Source organism: Anomaloglossus baeobatrachus, assembly GCF_048569485.1.
Source record: "Anomaloglossus baeobatrachus isolate aAnoBae1 chromosome 5 unlocalized genomic scaffold, aAnoBae1.hap1 SUPER_5_unloc_23, whole genome shotgun sequence".
Taxonomy (NCBI): Eukaryota; Metazoa; Chordata; class Amphibia; order Anura; family Aromobatidae; genus Anomaloglossus; species Anomaloglossus baeobatrachus.
In genome coordinates, this window is record NW_027441799.1 from 1,125,314 (window position 1) to 1,146,849 (window position 21,536).

Below are 21,536 nucleotides of genomic sequence, written 5' to 3' on the forward strand. Positions count from 1 at the left end.
AAAGGAATTGACTGGTGAGCTTGGGAACTCAAAAAGGCCTGGGCGTCCACGGATGACAACAGTGGTGGATGATCGCCGCATACTTTCTTTGGTGAAGAAGAACCCGTTCACAACATCAACTGAAGTCCAGAACACTCTCAGTGAAGTAGGTGTATCTGTCTCTAAGTCAACAGTAAAGAGAAGACTCCATGAAAGTAAATACAAAGGGTTCACATCTAGATGCAAACCATTCATCAATTCCAAAAATAGACAGGCCAAAGTTAAATTTGCTAAAAAACACCTCATGAAGCCAGCTCAGTTCTGGAAAAGTATTCTATGGACAGATGAGACAAAGATCAACCTGTACCAGAATGATGGGAAGAAAAAAGTTTGGAGAAGAAAGGGAGCGGCACATGATCCCAAGGCACACCACATCCTCTGTAAAACATGGTGGAGGCAACGTGATGGCATGGGCATGCATGGCTTTCAATGGCACTGGGTCACTTGTGTTTATTGATGACATAACAGCAGACAAGAGTAGCCGGATGAATTCTGAAGTGTACCGGGATATACTTTCAGCCCAGATTCAGCCAAATGCCGCAAAGTTGATCGGACGGCGCTTCATAGTACAGATGGACAATGACCCCAAGCATACAGCCAAAGCTACCCAGGAGTTCATGAGTGCAAAAAAGTGGAACATTCTGCAATGGCCAAGTCAATCACCAGATCTTAACCCAATTGAGCATGCATTTCACTTGCTCAAATCCAGACTTAAGACGGAAAGACCCACAAACAAGCAAGACCTGAAGGCTGTGGCTGTAAAGGCCTGGCAAAGCATTAAGAAGGAGGAAACCCAGCGTTTGGTGATGTCCATTGGTTCCAGACTTAAGGCAGTGATTGCCTCCAAAGGATTCGCAACAAAATATTGAAAATAAAAATATTTTGTTTGGGTTTGGTTTATTTGTACCTAACTGTATATAGTATGAAACAAAATATAAATGGTTCATTTATCATTATATACGTAATGCGGAGCTGATCATTGCACAAACATTATATAAAATAGTTTCTTATACTTTATTTTAAACCCAATTCACCAACAATTCTCTAGATTCTATCAAAAATTATATATATACAGTTAGGTCCAGAAATATTTGGACAGTGACACAATTTTCGCGAGTTGGGCTCTGCATGCCACCACATTGGATTTGAAATGAAATCTCTACAACAGAATTCAAGTGCAGATTGTAACGTTTAATTTGAAGGTTTGAACAAAAATATCTGATAGAAATTGTAGGAATTGTACACATTTCTTTACAAACACTCCACATTTTAGGAGGTCAAAAGTAATTGGACAAATAAACCAAACCCAAACAAAATATTTTTATTTTCAATATTTTGTTGCGAATCCTTTGGAGGCAATCACTGCCTTAAGTCTGGAATCCATGGACATCACCAAACGCTGGGTTTCCTCCTTCTTAATGCTTTGCCAGGCCTTTACAGCCACAGCCTTGCTTGTTTGTGGGTCTTTCCGTCTTAAGTCTGGATTTGAGCAAGTGAAATGCATGCTCAATTGGGTTAAGATCTGGTGATTGACTTGGCCATTGCAGAATGTTCCACTTTTTTGCACTCATGAACTCCTGGGTAGCTTTGGCTGTATGCTTGGGGTCATTGTCCATCTGTACTATGAAGCGCCGTCCGATCAACTTTGCGGCATTTGGCTGAATCTGGGCTGAAAGTATATCCCGATACACTTCAGAATTCATCCGGCTACTCTTGTCTGCTGTTATGTCATCAATAAACACAAGTGACTCAGTGCCATTGAAAGCCATGCATGCCCATGCCATCACGTTGCCTCCACCATGTTTTACAGAGGATGTGGTGTGCCTTGGATCATGTGCCGTTCCCTTTCTTCTCCAAACTTTTTTCTTCCCATCATTCTGGTACAGGTTGATCTTTGTCTCATCTGTCCATAGAATACTTTTCCAGAACTGAGCTGGCTTCATGAGGTGTTTTTCAGCAAATTTAACTCTGGCCTGTCTATTTTTGGAATTGATGAATGGTTTGCATCTAGATGTGAACCCTTTGTATTTACTTTCATGGAGTCTTCTCTTTACTGTTGACTTAGAGACAGATACACCTACTTCACTGAGAGTGTTCTGGCCTTCAGTTGATGTTGTGAACGGGTTCTTCTTCACCAAAGAAAGTATGCAGCGATCATCCACCACTGTTGTCATCCGTGGACGCCCAGGCCTTTTTGAGTTCCCAAGCTCACCAGTCAATTCCTTTTTTCTCAGAATGTACCCGACTGTTGATTTTGCTACTCCAAGCATGTCTGCTATCTCTCTGATGGATTTTTTCTTTTTTTTTCAGCCTCAGGATGTTCTGCTTCACCTCAATTGAGAGTTCCTTAGACCGCATGTTGTCTGGTCACAGCAACAGCTTCCAAATGCAAAACCACACACCTGTAATCAACCCCAGACCTTTTAACTACTTCATTGATTACAGGTTAACGAAGGAGACGCCTTCAGAGTTAATTGCAGCCCTTAGAGTCCCTTGTCCAATTACTTTTGGTCCCTTGAAAAAGAGGAGGCTATGCATTACAGAGCTATGATTTCTAAACCCTTTCTCCGATTTGGATGTGAAAACTCTCATATGGCAGCTGGGAGTGTGCATTTTCAGCCCATATTATATATATAATTGTATTTCTGAACATGTTTTTGTAAACAGCTAAAATAACAAAACTTGTGTCACTGTCCAAATATTTCTGGACCTAACTGTATAAATGTATATAACAGGTCATTTTTCAGGTTCAGTCCCCTTGGTCCTCTGGTATCTAATGTGAGTATCCAGAAAGCCTCCCTCAATAATGAAACCTTCTGCCATCTCCCACCTGTAGACTTCTTCTATTCCTGCCCGGTCTGCATTGTGTGCATTCACAAAGTTTCGCCCGCACCCAAATACCAACTGTTCCTATTATTTATATTGGCTTTATGTTCCACTATTCACTTTTTAGTGTTTCCAATAGTACAACCAATATATCTTTTCTGGCAGATGGTGCATTCAATGGAGTAAATAACGTGATGTGAGTCACAGTTTATGAAATCCTTTATATCATAAATCGCACCTTGAAATGATGAGAAATCCAACTCACGGTTCATCACATATTCACACACATTACACCGGAACCAGCGCATTTATGATCCTTTACTGAAGACGGGTGAATTTACTAGAGGTGGATTGAAAAAGACTAGGAGCTAAAATGTTTCCCAAGGATCTACCCCACCTAACAAGATATCTACACCCACCCTGACCCTGAGTCATTTTACCCAGGGTCTTTTCTTGACTAACCACAAATAGATATTTAGAGAGAAGTTTTTTTTATTATATTAAATTGTAAGCTATATGGGGCGCTAAATCTTAGTAATAAATCTCCAGTTGTATGATTTCTACGACCAACTCTACCCAGTAAAGACTTTTTACTTGAATCATTAAATGCAGTTTGTATAGATTTTTTTTATTAATAAGTCTGCGTCTGATGACTGCACTTTCATGTGAGAAAGCAGAGTCATCTGAACATATGTAACGAGCGTGTGTAAACTCACCGGAGGGTATAGCCTTGATGGTGTGTGCGGGATGTCAGCTAGAAGATTGCAATGAAGTATTGCCTGTTACTATTCTCCTACATAAGGATGGCTGTACTCTGCCTGCACTGGGAACTCCTTCTAAAATTATATCCAAAAAGGGGATTTTGGTATCTGCACCCTCAAATGTGATCCCCAAATTACAATCATTGTTGTTAAGAAAAGCGACAAAGTTGGTTATGGTCACTATGGGACTCGACCACACAAACAGTAAGTCGTCCATATAGCGACCATACCAAACAATGTCACCAAAAGATGGATGGTTGATGTGATAAATAAATCTCTCCTCCCACCATGCCATGAACAGAATGGCGAGAGCCGGGGAGAAACTGGACCCCATTGGAGCTCCTTCCAACTGTAAATAAAATGTACAGTCAGAAGAAAAATAATTGTGACTTCATAAATATTCCAACACCATGATTATACATTACCTTCATCCGAAAATGAAGTGTATTTTTCTAAATGAAAGCTTATTGCTTGTTTCACCAAATGATGGAGTTTAGTAGAATATAAGTCACATCACAACTAAAAAATGAAAAATGTCTCTCCCATTTGAATTTATCAACAATATTAAGAACTGAAGTGCTGTCTCTCAAATAACCAGAAATCCTGGTGACCAAAGGTCCCACGTGTTCATCAAGCCACCGCTGAGGGCTTCATTCAGAGAGCCTATTCCTGCAATAATAGGGCGTAATGGTGGGGGAATCACACGTATGTGTTAGGTAAGCCGTGAAATACTGGAATTATTGGCTGTTCAGGAATGAGATATTTCTTATATGTATCCTTAAATATCTCCAAGGCTTTACCCTCCTCACCCAATTTAGAGAGTGTATCTTTTTCACACCAACATTGGATCAAACGGCAACTTCCTATACGTTCTATGATTATTCACAGTTTGTACCTGATCCCGATATAACATGGCGTCCAGAACCACCACAACTCCAGCCGCATCTGATCGTCTGGTGACATTTCTATTCTTTATTTCTTTGATAGCTGTGTATAAATATTTATATAGATTTGCATTGTATAAGGGAGTACGTTAGTATCAGCAGACAATTCTTTAACATCTTTTTCAACTAATTGCTGGAATAAATGAAGAGCGGAACTCTTGATTGCAATGGATAGTATGAAGGATTCCCAAAATTATCTGTGATGTCATCATCAGACAGATTATTATGGTTCTCACCCTGAAGATGCCGGAGGTCCAGGAGGGCACATTGTGCATTATATTGCAAATCCATAAAGTCATTGGCTATACATTTTGCACCAGATGCAACTGCAGTATCAGATTTATTTTCAGGAAAAATGGCTTTTTACTGTTAAAAGTCGGGCAAATTTGTTGACATCTCTTATAGTGTTAAACAGATCGACGTTTTGGGCAGGATTTCATAAACTGTGACTCCCATCACGGTGTGCAATAGTTCTGTAAATCTGCAGAAATTCTACATTAATGTACAACATATCGGCCGTAACAGACACTTATATCAGCAGGCTCATTATACATGACAAAATCAATACAAAGTATATCTAACACATGTGACAGATATAACGTATACATATCACACTGCATAACGAGTATTGTGTACATACATATCACACTGCATAACGAGTATTGGTGTATATACATATCACACTGCATAACGAGTATTGGTGTATATACATATCACACTGCATAATGAGTATTGGTGTATATACATATTACACTGCATAACGAGTATTGGTGTATATACATATCACACTGCATAATGAGTATCGGTGTATATACATAGCACACTGCATGACGCATCTATAAGGGATAAGCAGGTTAACAGGTTCTACCCCCCATACCCTATTTACTTAAATAAAGACGATAACTACGACTTTATTGCAAGGAATGGCCACAGCTTTTATTTAACCGTATATATGTATACCAAACTCGTGGCTCAACATGCCACCCATTGTTAAACATAACCTTTATACATATATACCCTTATAACCAAAACCACCGATAGATCCATCCGAGAGGGAAACAACCATCATTCTTAACCCCCCGGCCGTAACCTCCAAACCGGCCCAGAGGACCACCTCGGCCGTGACCAACCGGCCCAAGGTGAGGGGTAATAACGTTCCATCGTTAATTACCCCCACCCAGAACCTGCAGGACCTCCGCCTGCAAGTTCCCATCCACTCCGAAGCCACTCCCCTTGAGCGACTTCGTACCAACCAACCGACTGTCGGTACTCCCAACCTCTCAGACGGACCTATCCCCCCGCCACAGACCGGCCAAGTGACCACCTTACTTGGCCCGGGCCCCCCACACCCCAAGTGCTTGCTCCAGGCCATCCCTCAAACCCAACATCCATAAATCCAGACCCACATCGGTCAGGTGAACTCCATCTCCCCTTAGGTACTGTTCCGTGGACTCCTCCAATTCTCTATGCCGCACCACCAAACCACCATTCCGTGCCACAAACCTGCCAATTGCCCGGTTCAGCTTACTCTGAGCCCTATTAATACGGTCCACCGACCTACCAAAACGCCACTGCGTCCGAGCTATGATGTCCGACCAAACGATCACAATGCCCGGGAACGCCCTCCACAAATGTAACAGGTCCAACTTTATGTCCCTTTTCAATTCCCTTGCCGACCTTACTCCCAAATCATTCCCACCCACGTGTAAAATTAACACATCCGGGTCACGATCCATATGGCTATAATAAGCCACCTCTGGGCGCACCCTACCCCAGGTCATGCCCCGAATTCCCAGCCACTTTACTCGGGCCTCCGTCACCGACACTCCAAGCTGCCGACCATCGTGACGCACATCCGCCCGCAACGCTCCCCAATACACGTAGGAGTGCCCGAGGATCCACACAAGGCATGGCCCTACAAAATATAAACACCACGAATAAAACAGCAACAGCCAAGAAAATTGTCACATACCAGCATCAAAACACAAAACAGGAATTCCCCACCCCCGAATCATCATCTGACCAAATGAGGCCTAATGTACAAGCGAAACCTGGAAGACTCCCACCTCCCAATCCGCCGGATACAATCCTCACTCAAACCCCACCTGGCGGCTTCCGTTGCCGCCCCAATCCGGAAGGAGTGAGACCCGTATTCACTTGGCTCCTGCCCCACCCGAGCTAAGGCCATCTTCAGCACCGCAATGAATTGGTAACGCGACAAGGCCAATCCGTCCGCATGCCGCAGGAAAACGCCCAGGTAACCTCCGCGTACCTTTATAAACTCCGAAACCTGTACCACCGGGCACAGTTGGTGTCCCGGTAACGCAAACAACACCACTAAGCGCCCCCGCTCCCTCTGATCCGTCTTCGAAAAACGAAGCCGACATTCCACTCTATCCTCCCCCAGCATTACATCCTCCATCATCAAACCACCCATTGCTTGCTTAGTCGGGCTGACCAATTCACCAATGCGAAAGGCCCCAAAAAACGCCAATACAAAAGCTACCGAAAACAACCCCCTCTCAAAAGGAGACGAACACAATTCCCCCAAACATCCCACTAAACGCCCCAACAAAGGCAATGACACCGGCCGCCTCATGTCACGCGACTGGGCCCCTTTCCGAAAACCCTTCATTGCCTGCCGCACCAGAAAATCCTTAGTCGCATCCCGGACCCCTTGCATCTGAAACAGGAAGGCCAATGCCGCCAGCTTGCCACCCATCACCGAAACGGACCGACCTGCCGAAAAATCCCCACTAATTAACATCAGGACCCCCAACACTCGGTCTTTGTAACCCGACTCCACGAAGTCCCTTCTTTCCAACTCTGCCCATTCCTTCCACACCGCCTGATATCGGCACCAAGTAGCCTCAGACACCGATCTCCTAATCCCCTCAAAAGCTACACCGATGCCAGGTCCCACAGCCCGTCCGGGCAAGGTTCTCCATCCGCGTCCGCTCCCGGCACCAGCTTCCTGAACCTGCAAAACTGAAACCGTGATAACGCGTCAGCCACCTCGTTTCGAATCCCTGGCACGTGCCGAGCCACCACGCAAATGTTCAACTCCAAACAACGCAACACCAAGTGCCTTAAATACCCCACAACCGGCGGGGATTTTGCCGACAGCGCATTGATGGAATGCACCACCGCCATGTTGTCACAATGCATGCAAACCCTTCTTCCGGAAAAATCGGGGCCCCATAACTCCACTGCTACAATTATGGGAAACAATTCCAGCAGCGCCAAATTCCTCACCAGACCTGTTTCCACCCAAAGCTTTGGCCATTTTCCAACACACCAGTGCGTCTGAAAAATTGCCCCAAAACCCGTCGCTCCAGCCGCATCAGTATACAACTCCAACTGGCTATTGGACAAAGCCTTGCTCATCCAAAGAGTCCGACCGTTGTACCGGTCCAAAAACTTCTCCCAAACCAACAAATCCCCCTTCATCACTTTTGTCACTCTGACAAAGTGATTCGGAGCTCTTACCCCCGCGGTTGCACTTGCCAGCCTCCTATTAAAGATCCGCCCCATCGGCATGATGCGACAAGCGAAATTCAATTTCCCGAGCACTGACTGCAAGTCCCGCAACCGCACCTTCTTGGCCTGATACAAAAAACGCACCGACGCCTTCAAATCCAGAAGCTTCCCCTCAGGCAATCGGCATTCCATTGCCAGTGTATCAATTTCAATACCTAAAAAACATAGAGCAGTCACCGGCCCTTCTGTTTTTTCTTTTGCCAACGGAATACCCAGGCTCCTCGCAATCCGCTCTAACGTAAACAACAACAAGGAGCAAACCGAAGAGCCCGCCGGACCCACGCAAAAGAAGTCATCCAAATAGTGAATCACTGAATGGACCCCTGCCACGTCCTTGACTACCCATTCCACAAAGGTACTAAATGCCTCAAAATGTGCACACGAAATGGAACAGCCCATCGGCAGGCAGCGATCCACATAGTATTCCCCCTCCCACATACACCCCAAGAGATGAAGACTCTCTGGATGCACCGGAAGTAAACGAAAAGCTGCTTCCACATCCGCCTTTGCCATTAGGGCCCCCCGCCCGGCAGCCCTTACCAGCTCCAATGCCTTATCAAAGGATACATAAGAAACTGCCGACAACTCTGGTGATATCCCATCATTCACCGACAATCCCTCCGGATAAGATAAATGATGGATGAGCCGAAATTTGTTCGGCTCCTTCTTAGGCACCACCCCAAGGGGGGAAATCCTTAAATTGGAGAATGGCGGGTCCTGGAATGGACCCGCCATCCTCCCCAACTCCACCTCCTTTTGCAGCTTTTCCATCACCACCGCTGGATGTTCTTTTGCGGACCTCAAATTCCCCGGGCGAAACACCGGCGCCTCAGATTCAAACGGAATCCGAAAACCTTCCGTAAAACCACGTGCCAACAATTCAGCCGCTCTAACGTCCGGGTACCTATTTAGATAGGGAAGCATCGCCTCTACCCTCACTGGCGTCCTCCCTTTTTCCAGACCCCTCCCCCGCCTTTCCTTTTCCTTTCTTAAAGCACCTTGCCAGGGAGTGAGAACCTCCACATCCGGAACACTCATGTTTGAAACGACATGAGGCCCCGAACTTACACTGGCCCTCGTTATATTGCCAACAAGCCCCCTTTTTCTGTCCAGCCGGGGACCCGCCGCTCGCACCCGGGCTCCCGGCACCACCTCGAAAGGGCTGAGCCGGAGCCGTCATTAGCCGCATCCACAAAGAAATATCTTTGTGTCCCCACTGAACACCAGGCCGCAGAGCCTTCCGTTGCCGGAACTGTTCGTCATATCTTAACCACCCTAATCCGCCGTATACTCTATACGCCTCCCCTATCGCGTCCATATAACCGAATAGAGCGGAACAATGCTCCGGCTCCTTTTCCCCAATCACGCTAGCCAAGATCGCAAAGGCCTGCAGCCAATTGGTAAACGTCCTCGGGATCAACCTATACCTCCGTTTTTCCTCATCCTCCTTCTCCTTTTTTGTATCACTGGGCTTCACCTTATCCAAATTAAACTTCTCCAGGGGAAGCAGGGAAAAAATTTCCACATACTCCCCTTTCCAAATCTTGTCCCTCACTTCCTTTTTTAAATGAACCCCCAACTGACCTTCAAAACACACATAAATTTCACTCCGCGCCCTATCATCCAACCGCACAACCTCATCCTCTTTCTCTTTTTCCTTTTCCGCCTCTTTACTCGCACCCACGGCAGCCACCCCACCGGCCGCCTGTCCCGCATCTACTGCCGCGGTAGTGTCCCGCGCCGCAACCTCACGCCCCGGCGCCTCTGTCTGCACTACCTCCGAGGGGGCAACCCACGCCCCCACCGGAGCCCCAGGCCCAATCCGACTACCCCGTTCCGCCGACAACCCCTGCAACACCCCCAAAAGCTGCCCCCAAAAATCCGGGCCCGGTAGACCAGATTGACCCGCCCGCACTACCCACAGCATTAAACATTTCTGTCGCTCGCTCACCCGGCTGCCGTTGCACCGACGTTGGCACAGCCGTGCCCCGATCATCCTGCTGTCGCTCCGTCCGGCCTGTCGCTGCCATCGACTCTTCATCCCCTCCGGAGTCCGAACTGCCGCTGCCGGCCACAGGGGGGACCAGCGAGGGGACAGCCCGCACCTGGCGGCCGTCGACCCCCACGGTCACCGCACCCCGCTCCTCCGGACGCCTCCTGCTGGACCTCAGTCTCTTGGCACGACGTGGCGCCGTACCGCCGTCCATCCCTGCTGGCCTCCGGTATCCTTGCTGCGCCGCTGCTGCGTCCTCCCTGCTCATTGGGCTCCCTCCCTGCCGACTGCGGGATTGCCGTCCCGCCTCTGACAAACGCCGGGAACCCCCCCCAGCCCGATCCTCGCCGGAGGGGACCGTAATCCGGGACCGCACCATGGCCGCCGGGCCTCCGCACTCTTCTCCCGCTCGTCTCTGCCCGCCGCCGCACTCCACCTCCACTATCCGTCCTGAGTCGCTCCCCTGCCGTCTGCAGGGAGTCTCCACCGCCAATCCGATACGCTGGGCTCCACCCCCGGCCCGCACATCACCGGGGGTTGCCGCTACTCCGCTCCGGGACCTTGCAGGCCGCGGACCGGAAGTAGGCCTCGCCGAAGCTCCGCCCACCTCCGACCCGCGGAGCCAGCTGATCCCGTAGTACGTCAGCACCCAGGACCTCAGCAAGTCCATTAAAGCAGCCAGGTCAGCCATCGCAGTGGGCTGCAGCACAAACGTCCTGGGGCACAAAGTTCAAGCGACGAAAGGGGAGGTAACACACTTTACATTCTCTTTATACCTCAAACTACGCCCCCACCCCTTCCTTGCTCTCCACCAATCCCCCCTCCAGTACCAACCACCAATCCCATGCCCCCATCTATCTCCCTCATCCCCAACCAAAACCTTTTAACTCCTTACTACCCTGCACCCTCCCGATCGTCATGGGCCTGCTCACCCCTATGGGGCTCACTGCCCTTCTTAACGAATATTGATGTATATACATATCACACTGCATAACGAGTATTGGTGTATATACATATCACACTGCATAACGAGGATTGGGGTATATACATATCACACTGCATAACAAGTATTGGTGTATATACATATCACACTGCATAACGAGGATTGGGGTATATACATATCACACTGCATAACAAGTATTGGTGTATATACATATCACACTGCATAACAAGGATTGGGGTATATACATATCACACTGCATAACAAGTATTGGTGTATATACATATCACACTGCATAACGAGGATTGGGGTATATACATATCACACTGCATAACAAGTATTGGTGTATATACATATCACACTGCATAACGAGGATTGGGGTATATACATATCACACTGCATAACAAGTATTGGTGTATATACATATCACACTGCATAACGAGGATTGGGGTATATACATATCACACTGCATAACAAGTATTGGTGTATATACATATCACACTGCATAACGAGGATTGGGGTATATACATATCACACTGCATAACAAGGATTGGGGTATATACATATCACACTGCATAACGAGGATTGGTGTATATACATATCACACTGCATAACAAGTATTGGTGTATATACATATCACACTGCATAACGAGGATTGGGGTATATGCATATATAAATGATAATATATAATTAAAGCGTATTTCACTGTATATAACATGAATCATACAACCAGAGCCACTACGGGATGATGTGATATTGTTATCCATCAGGTATTACAGCTTAATCACACAGCTGTATATGTAACATTCACCAGCTGCTAATAATAATAGAAGAAATCAGATTTATCATTTAAACCAGAGGAAAATCTACTTTCCATATGAGAAATCCAGTGGATCTCACACACACACGTAATTGTGTCACCAATCACCTCCACAACAGCCACTATCTGAATTAACCCCTAGTTATATCAAGGATACAAAGCATTTCCTGTGCACTCTGGATAATAGGACTTGGGGGGATGAATACTTTTGGATGACAGCAGATGTTATAGCCTTGTACTCGTGTTTGCCCCATGAAGAAACAACTTCAGCTGTATGGAGGATTTTAATGTCTATATTGCCAGATGTTCTGGTTTCCTTTCTGATCTCTGCCATCTCTTTTCTATTGTCCAGTAACTATTTTATGTTTGATGGGATATGTTATCTCCAGATTTTGGGATGTCCCATGGGCGGGAGAAGCTAATATTTATATGTCCCTGTGGGAACAATGTTTTCATCATAAAATCCATGTACAAAATCCATAATTTGTGCAGGGAGATATATTGATGATCTGCTGTTTCTCATGCATACAGATATACCGGATGTAATTCGCTTTTGTAAATTTCTCAGCGAGAACCATAAGAATCTGAAATTTGTCTCTGAAGTTAGAACTAATTGCACGCCCTTTGTGGATGTTCTTTTGAAGGGGCATTCTCTCTCTCATACTATTGATACTTGTTTATATCGCAAACCATTTTCTGGGAACACCACATTGCATGCAACAAGTTGTCACCCAGCACATACCATGAAGAATCTAAATATTGGGGGGTTTGTGAGAGACGGACGTGATTGCTCCAATGACTTCAGCTTTCAATTGGAATGTGATAGAATTAGGAGGAGAGTTACACAGCGGGGACACTCTAATGACGTCTTACATCGTGCCTACTCTACTGCCACGTCTACATCTAGACATAATAGACTTTATGATAATAAATCTAAAAAAGGAATAGTCTCCTATGGTCCTATTATTAAACAGAACCTTTCTTTACTGAAACAGGATGATAAGTCTGAAACTATTTTAGATGGGGGTTAAATTTGTAGGTAAAAAGTCAAAATCCCTTTCAAATATTTTGTCTCCAAGTCTATATGTGAATCCTCAGCCTGATATACGAGTAAGAAGCACCCGGCTTTCTGTGAAAGGCTCCTTCAAATGTGGCCAGCCCAGATGTAGCTTGTGTAAATATATGTCCAAAATTGAGCCATTTTGATCCATTCCCACAGGTAAATCATTTACTATTCATGATTATATAAACTGCAGCACCCGGCATGTAGTGTATCTGGTGATATGCATTGCATGCCAGCTCCAATATATTCACTATTCACAAACTTAAAATCCACATTTCAGACCATGTGACTAGTGCAAAATGTGACCCTGAAACAAACAAACTGTCACAGGGTATGTAATGACAGAACAGGGGTCCCTACTAGGCTGGCTGTTGTGAATGTTAGTTATGTTTTGGCTGCTGGGAGGCTCCCTCTGGTGGCCAAAAATGGTTTGGACAGAGACCAGGTGTGTTGTGCAGTGGGTGTTTCCTTTGCTAACTCTCTGCTTATTTAAGTCCTGGTCTGATTGCAGGCTGTTGCCGGATGTCAGTTGTTCTTTGTATCTCCAGCCTGCTTAATCCTGCTTTACACCACATCTACTCCAGATAAGTGCTTGCTCTTTATTTATTGTCTGGTTCTTTTGCTTATCTGGGTTTGTCATTTGTTGTGGTTGGTTTCAGTTTATTTCCTTCCAAATTTTTCCCCTCAGTGGATTGTTGAGGAACTCCCTGCAGTTCTGTGTGGAGTATAGCTCCTTTGGGTCCATGTGTTTATCGCTTGTTGAATTTGTTACAATTCTTGTTTTCTGTTCATTGGTATGACAAGGGCACCTGGTATAGGATGGAGTTCAGATCGAGCGATCTGAGGGCCTTTTTGTACTATCAGGAAGTTGGTATTTTGCAGGGTTTTTCTCTGGCCACCATCAGTCCCTTTCCTGTCCTTTCTTATTTTAGTCAGCGGGGGCCTCACCTTTTGCTAATCCTGTCATCTACCTGTGTATTGTGTTTTTCCTATATCACCGCAGTCTTTGAATGTGGGGGGCTTGCTATTCTTGTCTATTTTCTGAGGCAGAGAGTTATTCATCTTTCCTACCTTTAGGATAGTTAGTTCTCCGTCTGGGTTCGCAGTGCACAGGATGTTAGTTCACCCCTCGGCTACTTCTAGTTGTGATGGTTAGTAAGGGGATGGCGGCCAGATTAGTTGCCAATGCTCTTGTCACCTTTTGCCAATGATTTGTGGTGGTCTTCCATGGTTCCGGATCATAACAGCTGGCCCTCAGACTTGAGAGCCTGTGTTGTCCGTTATCTTGGAGTTAGGCTTGATGGTAGCCAGGTCCGAGCCCCCAGTGTGACCCTAACTCATGTCCGAGCCCTGATGTTACTCACCCTCTCCCACACCGTTGAGGCAGTCCGGAAAACACAAAGACAAAACCCCCACAAAAAGACAAGAATGAGGGAGAACGGAAACTCATATACACTACACTCAAAACACACAGGAGAGACAGCATGTGTACCGGGGAACAAAGAAAACTGGGGGTTAGTAACACACAACAGGGGAATGCTCACAACACTATGAAGCGCAGCATGGATCACCATGGATATCTATATACACCAATACTCGTTATGCAGTGTGATATGTATATACACCAATACTTGTTATGCAGTGTAATATGTATATACACCAATACTCGTTATGCAGTGTGATATGTATATACACCAATACGTGTTATGCAGTGTGATATGTATATACACCAATACTCGTTATGCAGTGTGATATGTATATACACCAATACTCATTATGCAGTGTGATATGTATATACACCAATACTCGTTATGCAGTGTAATATGTATATACACCAATACTTGTTATGCAGTGTGATATGTATATTACACCAATACTCATTATGGAGTGTAATGTGTACATACACCAATACTCGTTATGCAGTGTGATATGTATATACACCAATACTCGTTATGCAGTGTGATATGTATATACACCAATATGCGTTATGCTGTGTAATATGTATATACACCAATACTCGTTATGCAGTGTGATATGTATATACACCAATACTCGTTATGCAGTGTGATATGTATATACACCAATATGCGTTATGCTGTGTAATATGTATATACACCAATACTCGTTATGCTGTGTAATATGTATATACACCAATACTCGTTATGCAGTGTGATATGTAAATACACCAGTACTCGTTATGCAGTGTGATATCTATATACACCAATATGCGTTATGCTGTGTAATATGTATATACACCAATACTCGTTATTCGGTGTGATATGTATATACACTAATACTCGTTATGCAGTGTGATATGTATATACACCAGTACTCGTTATGCAGTGTGATATGTATATACACCAATACTCGTTATGCAGTGTAATGTGTATATACACCAATACTCGTTATGCAGTGTGATATGTATATACACCAATACTCGTTATGCAGTGTAATGTGTACATACACCAATACTCGTTATACAGTATGATAGGTATATACACCAGTACTCGTTATGCAGTGTGATATGTATATACACCAGTACTCGTTATGCAGTGTGATATGTATATACACCAATACTCGTTATGCAGTGTGATATGTACAGTACAGACCAAAAGTTTGGACACACTTTCTCGTTCAAAGAGTTTTCTTTATTTTCATGACTCTAAAAATTGTAGATTCACATTGAAGAAATCAAAACTATGAATAAAAACATGTAGAATTAAATACTTAAAAAAGTGTGAAACAACTGAAAATATGTCTTATATTCTAGGTTCTGCAAAGTAGCCACCTTTTGCTTTGATTACTGCTTTGCACACTCTTGGCATTCTCTTGATGAGCTTCAAGAGGTAGTCACCGGAAATGGTTTTCCAACAGTCTTGAAGGAGTTCCCAGAGATGCTTAGCACTTGTTGGCCCTTTTGCCTTCACTCTGCGGTCCAGCTCACACCAAACCATCTCGATTGGGTTCAGGTATGGTGACTGTGGAGACCAGGTCATCTGACGTAGCACCCCATCACTCTCCTTCTTGGTCAAATAGCCCTTACACAGCCTGGGGGTGTGTTTGGGGTCATTGTCCTGTTGAAAAATAAATGATGGTCTAACGAAACGCAAACCGGATGGAATACCATGCCGCTGCAAGATGCTGTGGTAGGTATGCTGGTTCTGTATGCCTTCAATTTTAAACAAATCCCCCACACCCTCACACCTCCTCCTCCATGCTTCACGGTGGGAACCAGCCATGTAGAGTCCATCCATTCACCTTTTCTACAAAGACATGGTGGTTGGATCCAAAGATCTCAAATTTTGACTCATCAGACCAAAGCACAGATTTCCACTGGTCTAATGTCCATTCCCTGTGTTTTTTTAGCCCAAACAAGTCTCTTTTGCTTGTTGCCTGTCCTTAGCAGTGGTTTCCTAGCAGCTATTTTACCATGAAGGCCTGCTGCACAAAGTCTCCTCTTAATAGTTATTCTAGAGATGAGAAGGTGTGTCCAAACTTTTGGTCTGTACTGTATATACACCAATACTCATTATGCAGTGTGATATGTATATACACCAATATGCGTTATTCTGTGTGATATGTATATACACTAATACTCGTTATGCAGTGTGATATGTATATACACTAATATGTGTTATGCTGTGTAATATGTATATACACCAATACTCATTATTCAGTGTGATATGTATATACACTAATACTCGTTATGCAGTGTGCTATGTATATACACCAATACTCGTTATGCAGTGTGATATGTATATACACCAATACTCGTTATGCAGTGTGCTATGTATATACACCAATACTCGTTATGCAGTGTGATATGTATATACACCAATACTCGTTATGCAGTGTGATATGTATATACACCAATACTCGTTATGCAGTGTGATATGTATATACACCAGTACTCGTTATGCAGTGTGATATGTATATACACTAATACTCGTTATGCAGTGTGATATGTATATACACCAATACTCGTTATACAGTGTGATATGTATATACACCAGTACTCGTTATGCAGTGTGATATGTATATACACTAATACTCGTTATGCAGTGTGATATGTATATACACCAATACTCATTATACAGTGTCATATGTATATACACCAGTACTCGTTATGCAGTGTGATATGTATATACACCAATACTCGTTATGCAGTGTGCTATGTATATACACCAATACTCGTTATGCAGTGTGATATGTATATACACCAATACTCGTTATGCAGTGTGATATGTATATACACTAATACTCGTTATGCAGTGTGATATGTATATACACCAAATTATTCAGTGTGATATGTATATACACTAATACTCGTTATGCAGTGTGATATGTATACACCAGTACTCGTTATGCAGTGTTATATGTATATACACCAATGCTCGTTATTCAGTGTAATGTGTATATACACCAATATGCGTTATGCTGTGTAATATGTATATACACCAATACTCGTTATGCAGTGTGATATGTATATACACCAATACTCGTTATGCAGTGTGATATGTATATACACTAATATGTGTTATGCTGTGTAATATGTATATACACCAATACTCGTTATGCAGTGTGATATGTATATACACTAATACTCGTTATGCAGTGTGATATATATATATATATACACCAATTCTCGTTATGCAGTGTGATATGTATCTACACCAATACTCGTTATGCAGTGTGATATGTATATACACCAATACTCGTTATGCAGTGTAATATGTATATACACCAATACTCGTTATGCAGTGTAATATGTATATACACCAATACTCGTTATGCAGTGTGATATGTATATACACCAATACTCGTTATGCAGTGTGACATGTATATACACTAGTACTCGTTATGCAGTGTGATATGTATATACACCAATACTTGTTATGCAGTGTAATATGTATATACACCAATACTCGTTATGCAGTGTGATATGTATATACACCAATACTCGTTATGCAGTGTGACATGTATATACACTAGTACTCGTTATGCAGTGTGATATGTCTATACACCAATACTCGTTATGCAGTGTGACATGTATATACACTAGTACTCGTTATGCAGTGTGATATGTATATACACCAATATGCGTTATTCTGTGTAATATGTATATACACCAATACTCGTTATGCAGTGATATGTATATACACCAATACTCGTTATGCAGTGATATGTGTATACACCAATACTCGTTATGCAGTGATATGTATATACACCAATACTCGTTATGCAGTGATATGTGTATACACCAATACTCGTTATGCAGTGTAATATGTATATACACCAATACTCGTTATACAGTGTAATATGTATATACACCAATACTCGTTATGCAGTGTACTATGTATATACACCAATATTCGTTATGCCATGTGATATGTATATACACCAATACTCGTTATGCAGTGATATGTGTATACACCAATACTCGTTATGCAGTGTAATATGTATATACACCAATACTCGTTATGCAGTGTGATATGTATATACACCAATACTCGTTATGCAGTGTGACATGTATATACACTAGTACTCGTTATGCAGTGTGATATGTATATACACCAATACTCGTTATGCAGTGTAATATGTATATACACCAATACTCGTTATGCAATGATATGTATATACACCAATACTCGTTATGCAGTGTCATATATATATACACCAATACTCGTTATGCAGTGCGATATGTATATACACCAATATGTGTTATGCTGTGTAATATGTATATACACCAATACTCATTATTCAGTGTGATATGTATATACACTAATACTCGTTATGCAGTGTGATATGTATATACACCAGTACTCATTATGCAGTGTGCTATGTATATACACCAATACTCGTTATACAGTGTGTTATGTATTTACACCAATACTCGTTATACAGTGTGATATCTATATACACCAATACTTGTTATACAGTGTGATATCTATATACACCAATACTCGTTATACAGTGTGTTATGTATATACACCAATACTCGTTATACAGTGTGTTATGTATGTTCTGGCACCCTCAATCTGTGCTGAAGAAGAACGAGTTGACAGCTAAACTCTTTCCCATCGATGCATTGACTTGGACGCAGGGGGTCCTTTACAACTTTTATTGATGAGATCAGTGTAAAACTTCAAGAAACAAATGAAAGTACTCAGTACAACATTCAGCATATCTGAGATACATAGCATTCTATTGGATACAGGACACGCAGTGTAAATGCACTACATGGGGAATACACAATAGCTATAATGACAGAAGATTAACATGCAGAACAGAGCAGCTACATTATACAATTTGATGAGCTCTAACAAGAGGATCATATCAACTCATCGACTGTGCTATGTAGAGGTAAACAAAAAGAAGAGCTGAAGTGCAGAGAGCCGATCAGCATGCAGAATGTCTGTGTAGCTAAAATGGCTGCTGAAGAAGAAGGGTGCGGAGCCCATGCAAGAGGCTGATGGGAACCTACATAAGCCTTGGTGGGACAATTTACATTGCACAGTAACCAATGAAACAAGTGATAACCAAGTTGCAATAAGAGAACATTGTCAACAGATGGTGCTGTTTGATAAGTAAAACTCAACTTGATCACAAGGCAAGGAAACTAATTATATGCATTTCTATGAAGGCATGACACTCCCCGTCTGGCATTTGGGGAAATGCCACATGAACTTTAACTAGAGCAATAGAATAAGTTCAGAAACAGGTCTAAGAAACAGCTTTCCACTTTGCTTGGGAATCCTGATTTCCACCTTCCTGACCTGTCCATCTTGACTTGGGAAGACTCTGGTTACCAGTCCTAGAGGCCACTCGTTCCTTTTAGACTGAGTATTCTTTACTAGGACGACATTTCCAGGTTTCATGTTGAGCCTACTAACTTGCCATTTATCTCTTGTCTGTAACGTAGAGAGATATTGTTTTCTCCACTTGTTCCAGAAAAGGTCTGATAGCATTTGAACTCTCTTCCATTGGGATTTGTACAAGTTTTTCGTAGTAAACTCTCCAGAAGTCAACATGCTCACATTAAACTTCTGGGTGAGGAGAGTTGAAGGAGTGAGCAGAGATAGGCCCCCTCCTGTTCTCTCTATACACAGCCCCTATTGGAAAAACCATCAGCAAATTTGGTTTCCAGTACCATCTCTATGCTGATGACACCCAACTGTAGACATCTTCTCCTGATATCACCCCTGCACTAGTATAAAATACTGCCGATTGTCTGTCCTCTGTCTCCAACATCATGTCCTCCCTCTATCTAAAACTGAACCTGTCAAAAACTGAACTTCTCCTGTTTCCTCCCTCTCCTAACCTTCCGAAACCCAATATTACCATTTCTGTGTGTTGCTCTACCATTACGCCCCAGCAGCACGCCCGCTGTCTTGGGGTTATATTTGACTCCGATCTCTCCTTCACTCCCCACATTCGTTCACTTGCTCGTTCTTGTCAATTCCACCTCAAAAACATCTCGAGAATTCGACCTTTTCTTACCGTTGACTCTGCAAAAACTCTTACTGTCGCTCTCATTCATTCTCGCCTGGATTATTGTAATTCTTTACTAATTGGCCTCCCTGTTACTAAACTCTCCCCTCTCCAATCCATTTTTTTTTTTCAAAACCTTTTTTATTGATTTTCCAATTATATAAAACCATTAAAAAATAATTATGATTACAAAATGGGTTCATTCAACTGACAAGATATGACATAGAAAAGAGTAATATTCCAGCTTGTGAGTCCCTAAAGTTCTTCAGTTAAAAATGATGCATAGTAAATTAGAGCAAAAGATTCTACCTAAAACACTTGTAACACAAAACCTTGAAACTCTTTCTCATTCTTTAGTATTTTGAGTGCCGATGTCGTATCTTAAGTCTTCCTTAACGTCTCATCTCCCCCTCCCTCCTGGGTCTCCACTAGGTGAACCTTAATATCCCCAAGCTATCCTGGATTTCATTCAGAAGGTACCACTCCGTTTGCATGAAAGGTGTCACCAAAGTATTTATTTCTCCCCGCGTGAAATGGATTTCTATAAAGTTTGTCCACCTCCGAAAGAATTTGTCTGTCTTCTTGTCCTTATCCCTTTCCGCCTCTAGTTTCTCCAATCTCAGAAGGTTGTGTAAGTTGTCAATAACCTCCTTTGTAGATGGAGCTTCCCTACGTATCCAATGTTTTAAGATGCACCGTTTAGCTATCATGGCTAGGTCATGAATGATTGCAAATTTCCTTTTGTCCTGTATACTTGGCCCTCCTCTAACTCCTCCTTCAAAGACATGGAAAATCCACACCATTACCTCTAATTTACAAAATATTCCCCATGTTGATTGGGCCAAAATTCTGACTTGATTCCAGAACTTTTGAATTACCTTACATTCCCATAACCCATGTAACATGTCCGTTTTCTCTTTTTGACATTTGGGACACCGCGCCTCTCTTCCCGGAATGTTGTAGCCCACAATGGCCCTATGTAATATCCTGAACTGAGTGTCCCTCCATCCTTCGTTGATGACGTGCTTTCGCATATGAACCCATCCCTTTGGTATGCTTCCTGTCACTTCTTGTCCTTTCAGTTGTTTTCCCCACGCTGTAAGGGTACAGCGGTGGTGT